This window comes from Canis lupus, chromosome 5 (assembly GCF_011100685.1).
Source record: "Canis lupus familiaris isolate Mischka breed German Shepherd chromosome 5, alternate assembly UU_Cfam_GSD_1.0, whole genome shotgun sequence".
Lineage (NCBI taxonomy): Eukaryota > Metazoa > Chordata > Mammalia > Carnivora > Canidae > Canis > Canis lupus.
The window spans coordinates 52069524-52088188 of NC_049226.1; the positions used below are offsets into that span (position 1 = coordinate 52069524).

Consider the following 18665-nt stretch of genomic DNA (forward strand, 5'->3'; position numbering starts at 1 on the left):
ATGTATGCTGCCTAACACTTTTCTTTTTACTAAGTCCCGTTGGTCAAAAGTCTTTCATATTTGAAATAAAACCTTCATCAAAAATTTGAAAATCATGTACATGGGACCTCATTATTATTTCTTACAACTTCATGTGAATCTACGATTATCTCAATTCATACTTAAGAAAAATTGACTAGCATCATACGTATCCATTAACAGTTTCTAATATACAGTGAATTAAAATAAAATTTAAGTTACAAAACTACCTATTTTAAGCGTGCCTGGGTGGCTCAGTGGTTGAGCGTCTGCCTTTGGCTCAGGTCATGATCCCAGCGTCCTGGATCCCTGCATGGAGCCTGCTTCTCCCTCTGCCTGTGTCTCTGCCTCTCGTCTTGTATCTCTCATGAATAAATAAATAAAATCTTAAAAAAATAAAACTACCTATTTTAGAGTTAAAATCACTCTGTAACTGTAGAGAAATACTGCACAGAAACATCCCAGCCATTGGGAGTGGTAGGCTTGAAAATAAGATGGGTCAAAGTCCCAGTCAAACTTGGTTTTGAGAAACCCCCTTCACCTGTCTGAGCCTCAGTTTCCTAAATACATAAAAGGAGACAGTGATGCCTACTCCATTGCATTGTTGGAAAGCGTCAGACTTGCAGTCAGGGTTGTCTGATTCCTAAGCTACTTGTTCTTAGCCACTGCACACCATCCTGAGTGGAAAGGCAGTAGGTGCCAACTTCAGGGAAGAGAGAGCCTGATGGGGCTTGTCTGTAGTCCCTGAAGTTACCCCTTCAGCCCCTTCTCATCACCCATTTTCCCCAGAACCTATTTCTTACTGCAGGGGCCATTCTCAGATTGTCATTGTCAACTCTGCTGGATTGAAACCTGTGTTCTTCCCAGGTCAACCTTTCCTTTCTCCCAAACAAGCTTCATATGGAGTCATCTCAGTTTTAAGATTTGCTTTTGCTGCGCAGATTCTGGTCAGCCACTTCCCCAGCTAGATCTCTGGTTTCCCGTCCGGTAACATGAAGAACCCATAGCAGGGTGCACAGTCATCTCCAAGGTGCTCAGAGCTCACCTCCTCTAGTGTTACCCCTCCCACTCAAGGAGTGAGAAATGCCTCCTCCCACCTCTTTCTGTAATCCCAGAGCTGCATTCTCCAGCCATTTCCTTAACCCTTTAAAAACATTGGCCCAGGGGTGCCTGGGTAGCTCACTCCATTGAGCACCTTCAGCTCAGGTCATGATCCCCAAGTCCTGGGATGAAGCCCCACATTGGCCTCCCTCTGTAGCAGGGACTCTGCTTCTCCCTCTCCCCTGCCTCTTTCCTCTGCTAGTGCTCTGTCTCTGTCTCTCTCTCTAAAAAATAAAATCTTTAAAAAATTAAAATAAATTTAAGAATAAAGACATTGGCCTCAGGGAGGTGAGAGATACAGTTGTGAGATTATATTGTATGAGAAAGGGCACCAGCTGGGTACTCCAACCCTAAACCATATCAGGTTTCCATCATGAAGGCATGAGGCAGCCTGTGGCCTAGGGAAATCGAGAAGAGGCTCTAATTGGCGAAACTCAGTGTTGCTAAACTAAAAATTTTGTGAAATCAATTGAGAAAAAAATCAATATGGGATTTTTTTTTCCACGATGAAAAGACAAGATTCCCACACAATTAAGAGCTGGGCCGCGGTTTCCACACTGCCTGTCATGTGCTCTTGTTTCTGTGCCACAACTGTTCATCAGAAATAATTAAACATTTTCCCATGGGCAACAATTACTTGCTTAAAATATTATGAGTAAGGAGAATACATTTATAATTACCTAACCTTTCTGAAGGTGAAAATATATATTATCCTTTGATAGAACAGAAAAAGGAGTTCCTGGATATGCCAGCACTCTGTGCTGTATCTATCCAGATTACACTAATTGCCTTAAGGAATGGAACAATACTATTTTACACAACCAAATCTTTCATTTTCTGTAACTTTTAGGCATCAAATAATGGTTGCTCTTTCTTGTTGTTTTTGTAAGTCATTAAATAGCCAGTCTGTAGCTATTAGGATTGCCAGACAGCATCTCTGAATTGTCCCAATGCTAGAATATAATGAGAGTGGCAGTGTCTCCTCTTTTTCTTTCTTTCTTTCATTCTTGTTTTCTTTATTTCTCTCTTCCTTCCTTCCTTCCTTTTTTAATTGAATCATAGTTGGCATACAATATCTTGTTAGTTTCAGGTGTACACCATAGTGGTTCAATATTTTTATACATTACAAAATGATCCTAATAAGTCTAGTTACCATTCCCTACATTACATGCCCATGACTTATATATTCTATAACTAGAAGTTGGTACATCTAAATCCCCTTCATGTGTTTCACTTGCCCTCCCAACTCCTCCCCATTTTGGTGAACCAACTATTTTTTTTCTGTATTTATGAGTCTGTTTCTGTTTTGTTTGTTTTGTTTTTAGATTCCATATATAAGGGAAATCATACAGTATTCATCTTTTCATCTTTCTCTGACTTACTTCACTTAGTGTAATACCCTCTAGGTATATCCATGTTTCCACGAATGGCAAGATTTCATTATTTTTTTTATGGGTAATGGTCTCACACACACACACACACACACACACACACACACACACACACACATACCCCACTTCTTTATCCATTCATCTATCAATTGACTTAAGGTTGCTTCCCTACTTTGGCTATTGTGAATAATGCTGCAATGAACATAGGGGTATTTTCATTTTCTTCAGATAATTACCCAGAAGTGGAATTGCTGGTAGTTCTATTTTTAATTTTTGAGGAACCTCCATATTGTTTTCTACAGTGGCTGCACCAGTTTATTCCCTCCAACAGTGTGCAAGGGTTCCCTTTTCTCCACATCATCACCAATACTTGCTCTCTTTTGTCTTTTTTATAACGGCCAATCTGACTGGTGTGAGGCGATAATCTCATTGTGGTTTTGACTTGCATTTCCCTGATGGTGACTGATGCTGAGCATCTTTTCCATGTGTCTGTTGGCCATCTGTGTGTCTTCTTTGGAAGAATGTCTATTCAGACCCTCTGTCCATTTTTAAATCAGGTTGGGCCCTTTTGAATATATGAAGTTAATGTAAGTTTTTATACATTTTGGATATCAATCCCTTATAAGATGTATGATTTGCAAATATCTTCTCCCATTCAGTAGGTTGCCTTTACATTTGCTTGATAGTTTCCTTTGTTGTGCAGAAGCTTTTTAGTTCAATGTAATCTCATGTTAATTTTAGCTTTTGCTGCCCTTGCCTAAAGAGACTGACCCCAAAAAATATTGCTAAGACTGATGTCAAAGAGCTTACTGCCTATGTTCCCTTCTAGTATTTTTTATGGTTTTAGGTCTTACATTTAAGTCTTAAATCTACTTTGAATTAGCTTTTGTATATGGTGGTCCAATTTCATGTTTTGCATAATGCTGTCTAGTTTTCCCAGCACCATTTATTGAAAAGACTGTCTTTTCTCCATTCTTGCTTCCTTTGTGATAGACTAATTGACCATACATGTGTGACCATGTATATTATATATATGTGGGCTCTCTGTTCTATTCTCTTGATCTGTATGTCCATTTTCATGCCAGTACCATAATATTTTGATTATGATAGCTTTGTAATGTAGTTTGAAATGGTCTTTCTTTGGAGTTGGTTGCTTTGTTAACCACATGCAGATAAACACCACGAGCCCAGTATTCTGCATATTTTTACAACTTTCCTGATTTTACCTTGAACACACACACTGTGAAAACAACGTAACAATCACAGTAGTTAACACCCTGAGAGCTCACATCCTTTTAGGCACTTCTAAATGTTTTATGTATACTGTCTCATTTAGTACTCACAATAATTCCATGAAGCAGGTTACTATTAACATCCCCATCTTACAGATGAGAGAACTGAGACCCAGACATGTTCAGTAACTCACCCAAGATCACACAGCTAATAAGTGAAGCACTGGTCCAGAGTCTATCCCTTTAGCCATGACATTGAAATATCAGATTTCTCTATCAAGTCACTTTGGTTCAGTATTTTTTGTTAACTGGAAAAGAACATAATTTCTGTAAAATACTTCTCAGAAGGCTGAATGCAATCATGTGTTTATACTAAAGCCTTTTTTTTTCCTGTTTGGCCTTAATGCTAGTTTTCAAGTCTACAGGTAATTAAAACAATAGAGTAGCAGTTACCACTAACTGAGTCTATATCCTGGGCTAAGCATTGATCTAGGATCCTCACTTTCTTCCTGCCCCCTTCCCTATACACGTGATAATGATACAAGGTAGATAATATCTTTGATTTACATGTGGATAAACTGAAGCCTAAAAGGGTTAATTGATATAACCAAAGTCACAGCCAGTACACAGCCTGTTGTGTACAACAGGGACTTCGAGGCATATGCCCCTTTAACTCAGCCAATTTTATCACAAGTATTGTGTGCCAGGCACTGTCCTTGGCTCTGGCAGTAACATCATGAATTAAACCTCAAACCCACTACCAGCCTGGGACATCGTTGGCTCATACAACCACAATGTTTTAGGGGCAGTAGTTCGTATAGTTATCTGCATACTTTCTTCTGAAATGTTCTCTTCCTCATTTTAGGAAAACTGAGTTTTGATAACTATTCCACAGGATCTAAAGTTATATAAAATTCTTTGAGGTTCTGCAGAGTCTTTTTAAAAACAGCAGTGTGGGTAGCTGAAGTGGTTGAGCATCCAACTCTTGGTTTCAGCTCAGGTCATGACCTCGGGGTCATGGGATCAAGCCCCAAATCAGCCTCTGTGCCGAACACAGAGTCTGCTTGGGATCCTCTCCCTCTCTTCCTCCTCCCTCTCCCCTGCTCCTGCACTCTCTCTCTCTAAGAAAAACAAATAAAATATTCAAAAACAAATAAATCAATAAATATAAAAAGAGCAGTATGCATTTTTATGTTTGCATATATCACTGGTATGAGGCTATTATCTCAGAACTCAGTTTCTGTCTCTGATTTTGTCTCTGTACTGTAAAACAGCTGACAGCAAAGCTCAGTATCCAATATTAGCTCATTGTCAGAGCTAGATTACTCTGTCCCAGGAATTATGTGGAAAATGAAACAAAACATAGTGTGGGGTCTCCCTCTCAGTAACTACGGCTACTTTTTCTTCTTTTGCAAATTCTCTAGAAGGAATAGTATGATGGTTAAGGCCACAACTCCAGAGCCAGACTGCCTGGTTTCAAGCCTCATTTCCAACACCTACCAGCTGTGTAATCTTAGGCAAATTACTTACCCTTTCCGGGCTTCATACTTCCTTATTTGTGAAAGGAGGATGGTGGAATCATAGTGCCTGTCTCATGAGTGGACTGAATTGTAAATATGTGTTTGTGTTTAGGACAAGAGGGCTCAGTAGGTGGACCAAGTGTTGGCCATTGTTACTGACAGTCATCTGTAGACTTGAATTTCATTTATAATTTGAAAAGGCCTTATTTTTTAAGACAGAAAAATAGTGCTTCACAATCTACTTTTTCAGCTCTCAACGGGCCACCGTGTTCTTTAAATCTTCCCTCCTGGGGGATTATTCACAGCCATTCTTCCATGGACTTTTCCAGAGAGGTAGAGGTCTGCATTGCAGCAACTTGGTACAATTAGCCCAGACTGCTTTATGGGTGTTGTCTTTAAACAGTGTGATGCAAGTGGATGGATTATTTGAACAGGCTGTAAAGTTTTAATTGGTGCAGCTGATAAACCTCTCCCGGCTCCCACCCCCTACAAGCTGTTAGGTGTTTCATGTTGCACATTGCATAGTAAGATTAACTCTCAACTGATCCTTTCCCTTTTCCTATTGCCCCTTAGAAAACCTTTCTCCACAGGGCAGCCAGAGTGATCTTTTTCAAATGCAAATCAGATAGGACACTTTTCTTCTGAAACCCTTCTAGTTTCTTCCTATTGCACTGAGAATACAATCCAGACTTCCCCAGCAGTACAAGGCCCACCTCACACCTATGCTTCAAGCACACTGGCCTCCTTTGGGTTTACTAAAACATGCCAAGCTCCTTCTGAGACCAGGGTGCTTATCTTTTGATTCCCTCTGTCTGGAATATTCTTCCCTGGCTATTCACAAGCTGGCATTTTCTCATGCTTGTGGGCTCAATTGAAGAGGCCTGCACAACCTCCCTACCTTAAGTGAGCACTGCCTCCCCTCTCCATCCTTCTCTCCTTTAGCATATTGCTTTTTTCTCTACTAGCGCATTTCCCTATCTGTAATTATTTCCTTTCTTTATATGTTTGCATCTTCTTGCCAGCTTGTTTTGCTTGAATATATACTTCCAGAGGCCTGTGTGGCTTTCACTATATCTTGAATGCTTAGCACAGAGAATCCAAGTGACGTACCCAGTCCATTGAAGCTTGACTAATTTTCTCTGGAGTATCTAGAACCACATGCCCTATTTGCTTTTGTCTTTTGCTTTCAATGTCCTTTGCTAATTCACTTGATTTTTTTTCAACGGAAAATGAAACAAGTCAGGGCACCTGGGTGACTCAGTGGTTAAGCATCTGCCTTTGGCTCAGGTGGTCCTTGGATCCCCCTGCCTCTCTCTCTTTGCCTCTCATGAATGAATAAATAAATTCTGAAAGAAGAAAGAAAGAAAGAAAGAAAGAAAGAAAGAAAGAAAGAAAGAAAGAAAGAAAGAAAAGAAAGAAAGAAAGAAGGAAGGAAGAAGAAAGGAAGGAAGGAAGGAAGGAAGGAAGGAAGGAAGGAAGAAAGAGGAGAGAGAGAAAGAGAAAGAAAAAGAAAGAAAGAAAGAAACAAAGAAACAAAGAAAGAAAGAAAATGAAACAAGTCTCTGTGTTGTTAGTAAACTACTATGATATTTATTTTATACTTTGTTTATGCTTGTGAACAGGAGAGGGAGAGGTAAACATCATCTCTGGTCACAGAATTTTCCTTTTCTTCCCCTGAAGTGGGACATCCTGTGTTCTGCCTTAGGATCCTTTGTGAAAGCAAATTGGGACTCTATGAGGAGGTAAATAAAGCAGTGGTTCTCAAAGTGTGATTCTCAGATCAGCAGCATCACTATCATGTGGAAACCATTTAGAATGAAAATTTACAGGTGCCATGCTAAACTTCCTGAAGAAAACCCTGGGGGTGGGCCCAGCAATCAGCATTTTAACAAGCCCTCCATGTGATTCTGATGCATGCTTTCAGATCCTCTGAAAGCAAAGCAACCCTTATCAGAGAGGGATGGAAAAGTTTTAAGTTTTATGAATGTTTATGCAACTCAATAGCTTAGAGATAGGTCATTAGCATCGACTGTATGACAGGAATTGCTGGGGTGCCTGGGATTCAGGGTTAAACCAGAAAGAGTCCCAGTCTCAAAGAATTCACTGTCTGGTGGAGAGAGTGGCAAGTATATAGTCTACTGTGTGTTGGGAAAGAGGAATGCAGAAAGAGCTAAGGAAGGGCAGGAAGGAAGGACTCTGTCAGTTGGGAGTTTTCCAGAATAGCATAGGGTAATAGTAAAAACGTGTGGGCTCAAGAGACAACTGGCCTGAGTTTAAGCCAACCTCCCCTATTTACGAGCTGTGTATCCCTGTATAAGTTACTCAGCCTCCGTGTGCCTCAGTTTCCTATCTTAAAAATGATAATGGTAATACTAGCATAGGGTCATTGTGCTGAACAAATGAGTTCTGAAGCAGAAGCACTTGGAACAGCACCAGGTTCATTGTGAGCACTCAGTATTAACTGCTATTGTCATCATCATCTGATTGCAAGCAGAGGGTTTCAGGTGTGCTTAATTCTTGAGAGCAGGTAGGTAAGGGTGCGGGGAGGTTATTTAGGCAAATTAATAAAAGGTTTCCACAATAATTGATAGCAGATCTTGCTACTCAAAGCACGATCCTTTCCCAGCAGCGTCAGCATCATCTGGGGGCTCGTTAGGAATGGAGCACCTCAGGCCTCACCCCAGATATACTGAATCAGAGCCTGCATTTACACAAGAGGCACAGGTCATTTTTTTTAAAGCCAAATTTTAAAAGTTGAAGAACACTTCAATGTAGAATGGTGTAGAATGGTGATTCAGAGCCCCAGGTACACATCCCTAGAGAAGGCACCAAGGTCAGGAGATGAGATCCGGGTTGTGGGATTGTGCATTTGCAACAGGAGATGGTGGAAGAGCAGAGGAGGTGTGCACGAGCAAGGTCAGGGGAGGAGGATGCAACCTGGGCCTTGGGCACATTCGAGGTGGGGAAGCCAGGGCTGTGGTCACCTTCCTTCTGAGGGTGCTCAACATGGCAGCCATGAGAGGGCTAGAGGGCAGGGGCAGCCAGTGCAGGTAGAGGCCAGGGAGGGATTTCTGAAAGAAAAGGCGAGCCTCAGATGCCCTGAAGACGTAGAGGAGGAAATGAGTTTGAGGATTATCAGAAAATGGCTCCAGCTGAGCAGGACTACACGTCAGGACTGAGGAAGGCAGAGGAGGCAAGCATGACTTAGGGCCCGAGTTTACAAAGCTACTCTTCGGAGATTTTTGTTCATAACTGTCTTTAAGGGTTCCTGTCTGGCTCCATTTCCCAAAGACCACCCAGTGAAGAACCTTCTATTCTTATCCACATAAGGATTTCTTACAACACACTCAAAAAGCATTTGGTATTGTTTCCAGAGGACGAGGGTTTGGAGACAAAAATGTCCTGTCAGATCTCAGGTATGGTGGCGGTATTTTTCCATCTTTGTCCAGTGTTTCCAGCGTCTGTTTAATTACAGAAAAACTCCAGTTCCTCCCATCCCTTATAGAATGAGTCCTTCCAATGCAAGCAATGTTTTCAGGTAGCTGAGAGCTAATATACAATGTGTGGGAGCATTTAAAATATACTGTTTTTGAGGATACACTTTAATGCATTAGTTCTCACACTTTTTGTTTGATTTTGTTTTTATCATTAAGGGTTTTTTTTTTCAAGTAGAAATATGGAATCTCAATATATAAAACAGGATAAAGAGTTATTTCAATTAAAAAAGAAAGGAACAGGCCAAGCCCCTGGCACTTGCCTCTCTATTTATCCATAATTTGTTCCCTGAATGTCCTCAATGGATACCTAGCATCTGTAAGACAGTTTGAAAATCTTTGTTTTAAAATGAACTTATTCTCTACTGATTTCCCAAACAGAAGAATCAGGTGTAATTTTTTTATGACTGGAGGCTTTGTCATCAGTATCATTACTGTGATAGGATTGGGTTGGTGCAAATAACTTCCACTTCAAGTGACAGAAATCCAACTCTAACACAAGCAAAATTATGACTTTATCGGCACATGTAACTGGGAAGTCTGGAAGTAATGGTTGTATCCAGGTGCCCAGTGACTTCAACAGGGTCCATCCTCTCTCTCCATCTATGGATTATTCCTCTCTCTGTTTCTAAATGTGTCAAAATTTAGCAATATTCATTCCTGCCAAAGGGAGCTCTATGCTTGTGTCTAACAAGATAATTTTGGCAGCCTCAGGTGGAATCCTTACAGGTCTTGGAACTGAGGCTCTTTTCCTCAGTCTCCATATATCAGTTGGTGTGGCAAGACTCTTAATTACCCTGCCTGGTTTACCTGCTGACCCCTAAGGCCAGTGGACAGATGAGTCATTGTGACTGACAGGATGCTGTGCAGACCACAGCAATATGTCTACTACAGTGCTACAGGCTCCTTTAAAAAAATAATTCATACTGTGTGCTGGGCATTGTTGCAGAAACCAAAGAGGAGACACAGAAAACACCCAGAACTGAGTATGCAGGGTATATGCATAAACCACAGACTAATATCATGTGATGAGCTGTGACCAAGGGGAATATACAAAATGTTCTGACAGAAATGTTCATTGACTGAAGAGATGAACAGTTAATTATGCCAGAGAAAATCAGGGAAGACTTCACATAGGAGGTGATGTTTTATGGCTTTTGCATGGTGGAGAAGGAGAAAGGAGCATTTTAGGTGGAAGAAACAGAACATGGAAAGGTATGAAGGTACAAATGAGGTTGGGTAGTCTGAGGCAAAGAGCTGGGACTGTTCACTTGGCAATCCACTCCCACACCCCTCCCCATTTACTCCTACCTCATCCTCCCTCCTTCCCCCAGGACGGGTATTACCCTTGCAAAAGCTGGAGAGATGGTGTATATCCAGGGGTGCTCTCCCCCAGACTGTAGACCTGTAGTGTCTAAGATTCTCAGGGCAGCACCAACCCCACCTTTAAGTACCACTTATCCCTCTCTCCCCCTCCTAAAGATCATCCCCTTCTTGCTTCTCTCCTTTTCTGGGCTGTTTTTCTTGTTGTTGCTTCCATACTTTTCAGCCTTCTTATGAAATGAAAGATCACCACTTTTTTTTTCTTTTTAATCACCACTTTTTAAAGACTATCAACCAGAGTCTTTCTTTAGTCCAGTGATTTTTCCCCCCCCAATCCAGGCTACACATGACAGTAACCTAGAGACCTTGTGAAAGTTTTCTAATGTGCAGGCTCCACCCCCAGAGACTGTGATTCACAGGGTGGGGTGGTGCCTGAACAGCCATGAGTTGTAAAGTTCCCCCACGTGACTCTAATATGCACTTTGAGAACCACTCCTTCATTCTAGGTGCAGGGTGCATGATGTACTCACTGGAGCTTTGGAACCTTCTCACAGAAACCTGTGCATGGTTCCCTTGCCAGAAGGTCCTATGATAGCAGAAGGCTAGTCCCTTGATGGGTCACCAAGACTTCACCGGGTGGTCAGATTTAATGAGATAGTCCAGGCTTGTTACACCATTGTCTTGTTCATGAAAATTATGTTTTAGTCCTTCGGACATCTAATTTTGCAAATCCGTGTCAAGTATGGAAAAGATTCTGTCCCTCCAGAGCAGCACATTCAGTAATTTTAAAGGTCAGAGATCAAATGTGGAAATTAGCTTCCAGCTATAGAAATACATTGACTTACACACAACAGAAAACATGGTCTTCTGGCATACTGGCTATTGATGCATATATAAATTAGTCATTAGATGCCCTGATACGGGTATCTCAAGTGCTCATAATAATAGCCCTCATTTATGGAGTGTCTACTTCACGAAAGGCAACTAACTATGCTTCAAGTTAGTTTATCTCAAATCCTCATGATAATGCTACAAGTGGAAAAATCAGGCTCATTTAAAAACAACAACAAAAAGGGGAATGTACCCAGGGTAATACAGTCATGAGTGCTAGAGCTAGGATCCCATGCCAGACCATCTGAGCAAAAACTCCCATCACTAGAGGTGCCTGGGTGGCTTAGTCAGTTAAGCATCTATCTTGAGCTCAGGTCATGATCTCAGGGTCCTGGGATGGAGCCCCAAGTAGTGGAACCCTGTGTTATCCAACCCCACCTCATCCAGCTCAGCAGGGAGTCTGCTTCTCTCTCTCTCCTCCTGTTTGTTCTCCTTCTCCCTCCCTCTCAAAATATTTTTAAAAACTTCTTCTATCGAAAGGAGAGAAAATGAGTGAAAATATCAGTGAAGGGTGACAAAACATGAGAGACACCTAACTCTGGGAAATGAACAAGGGGTAGTGGAAAGGGAGGTGGGCGGGGGGTTGGGGTGACTGGGTGATGGGCACTGAGGGGGGCACTTGGCGGGATGAGCACTGGGTGTTATGCTAAATGTTGGCAAATTGAACTCCAATAAAAAACAAACAAAAAACCTTCCCATATCTATACCACCAAGCCCTTATCATTGATAACAAAAATGTGCAGGGAGCACACTGCCCTGTGATGACTGCCCAGGTGCATGGCTCTCCCCGGGGGGAGATTCCGTTCCCGGAACCCTTACACACAGAGTGTTATTTTCTTTTTACAGGCTATTGCTGATTTGATAAGTGAAATATAATGATGGCACCTGTTAATTTGCTGTTGTTTTCTAAGGTGTTGGTTCTGAAAAATTTTCCTCATTTTGGGTTATCTGACTTAGACTTCTCTAACATGCATTGTTTTGGGAGTAGTTCAAAAGACAAGGATGGGTTGGTTTGTCTCTTTGAACTTTTAAGCTGGGAAAGGGGAAAAGAATCCTAAGCTTTTGAGCTCTGATTTTAAGTGTTTTTGTATGTATCAGTCATTGAGGTAGAGAAGAACAAATTCCCAGTCACCCTCACCAAAAGATTACAAAGCATGTTTTGTTTCTTTTTTTTCAGTTGGTCAGAAATTGTGTCTGCTATTTTGCATCTGGGAGTAAAACTGAGCTCACTAGCAAAATGTCTGTTTTGATAAATCAAGAACAAAAAGACCAAAACTAATGAATTCCACAATGGAAGGTGCCGTGGGAAATATAATATAGAGTAGTAGAATCAGGGGCTTGTTTACTATGATTCTATGTATCCATCTGATGGGGAGTATAAATAGTTTTCTTTATACAAAGGGACCCAGGGAAAGAGTGAATCAGAGAATAATTGACTTGTCTTGGTATGTTTGTGAATGTGCATTTTTATCTGATGGCAAATATGCTGTTGGCCTTTGAGTCAGTCACCCACCATAGAATTTCCTCAGCCTCCTATGCACCAAGATTGAATGCCCATCCCCCCCCCCCAAAACATTTCAAATTAGCATTAATCAGCCAATGTTGTATTTGGGGCCCTATGTGAAAGCCACCTACTGCAGCTGAATGCCATTCAGCAGGCAAGAAGTGATTTGCAATATAATTTAAATTAAGAGTTGGTTTTCTTTCCCATTTAGGATACACCAGTATGGAAAACTGATTGTCAGACATTCTGGTGATGTGCATCAACTTGGCTATTCACTCAGAAAATGAAGTTTCCTGAGACACCGGCACATTTAATTTATTTTTTTTTCCCTGTGAAGTTAACTTCAGCTTTTTAAATACAATGACTATCCAAACCACAGAAAAACGAACACCATTAATTTTAATGCTCATAATGTAATGGAAGGAGATTATATTCAGTTGGGATTTTTCCCCTTTAATAGAATGTTTATTTGCCCCTCTCCTTATGAGTTAATTATTATTTTCCTCCCATAATATTCTGTTTATATCTGCGCAGCCTAACAGCGTGTCTGTTAATGTCTCCAGTTTATGAATTGCTGGTGAATCTATCATTTTGCAGTGTCTATCACTAAAACATCAATAGCCTGGCAGCGTGCTGAGTGAATATGCGGCTGATAGGAATGCAGTGGGTTCCTTACAGAACCCTCTCATCTATTTTTATAAAACATTTAGTTTTAGTAGAGTTTCTTTTCTATGCTTTGATTGGGATATTGAATGACTTTTCAGTGAATTATATAGTACTGAGTTAAGAATTGGTAACCTTCTTTCTTATCATTCAGGTATTTATTTTTAATTCGTCTTTTTAATCACTTCATGGGCACTGAGAGCGTACCCTCCTTTTGCAAATAGTGTGCTATGTATTAGGGATTAAAAATAATTAAGATGAAGTCCCTGTTTTCATAGACTTCCTAGTTATGAGCAGGAATCTCCATGTAGTAAGATGAAGGTACAAGCAAATTGAGTGTAAGGTAATAGAGGACATGAAGGAGGGAGCATTCCCTAGAGAGGCGGCCTCTAAGGAAGACTGAGGAATAGGAGATGCTAGTGCTAGATCCTGCAGAGGTAGGCATTGAGTTCTTCAGGTTGGCAGTGAGATAATGAGAGGATGGGGTAAGGCAGTACAAGCAGAGAGAATAGTGAATGCAAAGTGGAGAAGCAAGCCTTTTGTTGGAACTTACCATATGTTATTTAAATAATAATAATATAAACTGGCATTTACATGTTCACCATTTGCCACACACTATTTCAAATTCTTATATCTGCAAACTCAAGCCTTATAATAACTCTTTGAAGTTATCCCTTTTTACAAATTAAAATTTGGAGAGATATGGTAACTATATCACATAGCTGATAGGATCAGGACCAAGACCAGAGCCCAGGTGTTTTCACTCTAAAGCCTCTAAATTCGATAATTATGCTTGTGGCATCTTTACCCTTTGGAGACTTCAGTCCCTCTGTGCAGACAAGACAAGCTAATAATGACTGGCGTTCAGGACTATGTCTACATGGGGATGATCATGGTGCCTATCACATGTGAAGAGGATTAAGTGAGATATGAAATATGTGAAATGCTTAGAACAGTGCCAGGTACATACTAAAGCATTTGTTAACTGTTGATACTATGATGATTAATGTCTTAGAAGTAGTAGAGCCCAATATTACCTAGGAATCCAATAGTACTTAGTAATTCAAACCATTTAGGGCAGTTTATTGCAAAGGGCATTGGTCAAGAGACATTTTGTGGAGTTGGTGGCATTTGACGTAGCTATGGCTTAATTGTAGAATTCCTATAGATAGGACCTGGGGACAGGGGGAGTATTTCAGCAAAAGAGAATAGAACACAGAAATGCAAGCAGACTAGAAAACTCTGTCATATTTTTAAAAAGTAAACTAATTTGATGCAACCAGGAGGTCTGCGAAGAGAAGCAGGGAAGGTAAGGTTTAACAGATAGGTACAAGTTATTTACAACTAATAATATTTCTTGAGTGTTTGGCATTGTTTTTTTGTATTATTTAGTCATCATAAAAATTTTCCTGGAGTCATAGACTCATTTTTTTTCCCATTTGAAGAAAATTGAGATTCAGACAAATCATATGATTTGCTTAAAGTCATCCAGCTAACCAGTGATATAACTTGGACTTAGACCCAGGTGTGTGTTACTTAAAGTACCATACTTATTGGACCACATCGCTCTTTACATATTGTAGCTCTGACCTTCCTAACACATCATGAATATTTATGGAATAATGTTTTTCTAGTGAAAGCGATGAGAAAGAAAAGTAAGAAAGTCAACCTGTTCTTTGTAGAGTTCTGCATTTCAATCACAATAGCCCAAAATTTTCCCAGTTATAGTCTGTAACTACTTCCATTAAAATGGAAAGAACCAGTGTCTCTGAGTCCCCCTGCGTGCGCGCGCGCGCACACACACACACACACACACACACACATACACACACACCCTCAGGTTTTCTATTTGTGTGTCCCTGGTATAACACATACCATAGATAACATCCCACCTATGGTATAAAAGCTAATGGTTAAGAGTTGAGGCTTTGGAGAGCTGCCAGTTGCCAGGTGCCAGCATTAGACTTGCAGCTCTGCCTTGCATAACTATGGTCATGAACAAGATTCTCAAATTCTCTGTGTCTTCATTTCCTTCTATGTTTAGTGACGATGAAAATAGTACCTGTATCAGTGGATTGCTGCTAGGAATAAATCGATTAATGTACCTAAAGACTATACTTAAAACTCTATACTCATTCCTTAATATTAGCATTATTATTGTTATTACTGTGCCTTATGTCTCACATCTCTTGAGATAAACAACTGAGATAGACTCTGTTGGTGAGGACAAGGGAAAGCTGTTTCTCCATAAATTGGTAAAGAGACTGTAAAATTGTACAGCCTCTGTGGATGGTAATTTGACAATATCTATCAACATTTAAAATGTTTTCTTTACCAAATAATATCATTCTAGGTTTTTGTTTTATAGATAGAGCCATACCATTTGTACCTTTTGAATTTTAGCCCATGTATGGATAACCTAGTCCAAACGTTTAAAGTACAGACTGATGAATGTGCTATTCTTTGTACCCTCCACATCACCAGGCACAGCACTAGGCACAGAGATGCTGAAAATTCCCTTTATCCTTGAGGTCTTTGTGCCTGAGGCCCACCTCCATGCATCACACACATTAGAATGCTTCATGCTGAGCCGCTCACTCCAAACTCCACAGTGATGACTAACTTGGTACTTTATTCTTCTTTCTCCTTCATTAGTTTGCTTTCAAAATGACAGAGGTGTCTTTCATTGCAGCTATGTCCTTGGATTTTCTCGATGACGATTCCTGATTCGTGGCCCTGGCAGTCTTGGGGAAACGTTGTCCAGTTTCTTCAATCCAGACCTTGGGGCCTCCTTTTTCTCCACATCACTCCCACCCAGTTGATCGAACCACTTTCTAGGACATATGTGAGTAAAATGCTGAATTCTTTGATGAAAACAGTTCAATCATCACCTCCTCACACCTCATCCTCTACTTTTGATCGTGTTTTTGTCTCTCTCAAATGCTTTTCCAGTAGTCTCCCTTTTTGGAACTAGCTGCTTGCTTAGAGTTAATATTCTCACGTTCATTATTTGTTTAATCACAGACTTGTTCAAGGAGGTGGTTGCCAGTAGAATCTGAGAACTGAAAGGCACATGCCTTTGTTCTCCTGTGTGGTTCCATTCAGGGTTACTTGTCTCTGACTCAGATTGGAGACTAAATGGATTAGAATAAAACCAATTTAAGGGAAAAAAAGAAATGTTCACAGACACAGAAATTGAGATTCTTGCTATCTTGGCTGCCTAAGATCTGCAGACCTCACCAAGGAATTTAAAAAGTAATGTTTCTTATCATAAGTGACAGAAATATGCTGCTTTCTGCATCAGTAGATATGAAGATTAAAGGGTCTGACCGTATTAAACAATTTTGCACAGCACCAGGCACTCTGGGCTCTGCTCTCTCTGCCTTATTACCCTTCATCTTGTGGCTATTTCAGGCCCAATTTAAGAATACAATGCAGTCTGGCTTTGCAAATTGACATCCTTTAATTTAAACTGTCTTGTGGGAGAATTAAGAAATTATGCAACAATTATTTGCCCTCAGTTGAAAGCTGGATGGCATCCTGAGATCCTTGTACATTAGCCATTTGAATTGATTAAGTCACATAATTGAATTACACTTTTGCCCCCATAATATCTTGTGGCAAATATGTTGGCATTGTGTGTTGAGAAAATGTTCCTATAAAAACACAGTAGGGGTTGGGGTTGGACGTTGACTTGGGTGTCAAAGAAAACCTCTAAGCAGAGTGGGCGGACACTGAAAGATTTTGTGTGGGAGGCTAATTAGCAGAGCAAGCCTTTCCATCTGGAATTTAAATGGAAGTTCACAGGTCACAAGTGTATGCATGATATGGGGGAAGTATGCATGCCCAGTCTTCCTTGGCATTATCCTTCAATGTTCAGCTTAGAATCCACTACTCATTCTCAAACCTCTCTCTCTCTCTCTCTCTCTCTCTCTCACTCTCACTATCCCCCCATGAACAAAAATGTTGGGTTTGGTATAAATTCCTTTGTCCTGCATGTTTTCCCATGTATGCTTCAATCATGGCATCCCCCACAGTGATAACAAGTCTCCTTTACTGGCAATATGACTGACCTAGGAACTTTGTCCAACTCACCTAGCATGCGAATTAGCACTCAGTGTTTGTAGAATGAGGTGTTACTTGGAAGTTTCAGTGGTTTTATCTCTAAACTCATTTTTCTTTTGTAGAATGAGAATCAGAAGAAGGTAAAGTCTGTTAATAATTTCTGAAGCATTGTTCTTAAGTAGGGATTTTTATGCCATTTATGTCATTAGGCCATTTAATCAAGGACTTATTAAACACCAACTCTATCCATTTAACACATGTTTATTAGATGCCTATTATATACGAAAGCTTAGGGTGGGTGCTGAGGGGGAAAAGTCATGAAAAACAAATCCCAAATAGAAAAATATTTCCTATTCTTTAAAGAAGCTCAAAATCCAGTTGGGGATTGGAGAGGTCAGTGTAGGACATAGCCCTGGTGACCAAAAGAGCTAGCAGGAGGCTGCTGAAGAGTCCAGGATTCATGAAGAAGTGATGGTACATTCCACTTGATTTCTTTCTGAAGTTTGGACTGCCCTGTTTTCCCTCCCTCCCACACCATCCATCTTGAAAGCCAGCAGAGAAGAAAATTCTGAGACTAATGTCCTGTGGTCAGGCTGGATGTATGCCTTCCATTTGAAAACTCCTCTATGGAGAGAGATTTTAAAGCACACTTCTCCCTGCCTCTCCCCAACCCTCTGTTTCCAGCTTCCCACCACACCGTACAGCCTTCTGGGTCTTCGCATTCTTTGTCTATTCTGCGTGGCATGAGAACCTCGCTCTCTTTTTAAAAGCTCTTTACCTTTTCTTTACCTTTATCAAAGAACACTCTTGGAGCTTTAAAATCCAACTACAGCTCTTCTCCTGAATACTTCTGTGTGGAAGGAATTAATCAAGTCTGTCAAACATTGAGCTGTAAAACCTTTAATATTTCTAAAAGGTTTAAAGCCAGCATATTTATCACATGCATCATTGAAAATAATCTTTCTTTTTATTAAAAAAAATTAAACACTCACCGTAAAATATTGTGGTGATGAACACAGTGGGTGAAAGGCTCATGCAGGGGCCCAGTTGTGATATTGGAATGGAGATTTTGTTAAGATCTTCCTGTGACATCACTCCCCTAGAGATCACCCATCATCTACTGCACATCCTATTCATGTGAATGTTTTATATTGTGGAATTTTAGAATCTTGGTGTTCCAAGGGAAAGGATAATAAGAAAGGGACAAATTTTTGTTGAGTGGCTATGTGTCAGGTATTATATCTGCATGCTTTAGGGAAGTTGCCACATTTTCATTTTCACAACAAAATTTTAAAGATTTATTTATTTGGGAGAGACAACATGAGCACATGTGAGCTGGAGAGGGGCACAATAAGAGCATCTCAAGTAGACTCCCCACTGAGCTTAGTTCAATGGAGGGCTCAATCCCATGACCCTGAGATCATGACCTGAGCTGAAATCAAGAGCCCGATGCTCAACCAATT

General features: G+C 40.5%; 1 protein-coding gene across 9 annotated transcripts in view; it reads left to right on the top strand.

The window, feature by feature from the left end:
• The window catches only part of DAB1 (DAB adaptor protein 1), a 1027070-nt gene that overhangs the window by 228718 nt on the left and 779687 nt on the right, over positions 1 to 18665 (top strand). For all 9 annotated transcript variants that reach the window (XM_038537411.1, XM_038537399.1, XM_038537400.1 and 6 more), the window contains one exon: positions 15830 to 15982. The gene's annotated coding sequence lies outside the window, so the exon portion shown is untranslated. The remainder of the gene's footprint in view (positions 1 to 15829; positions 15983 to 18665) is intronic.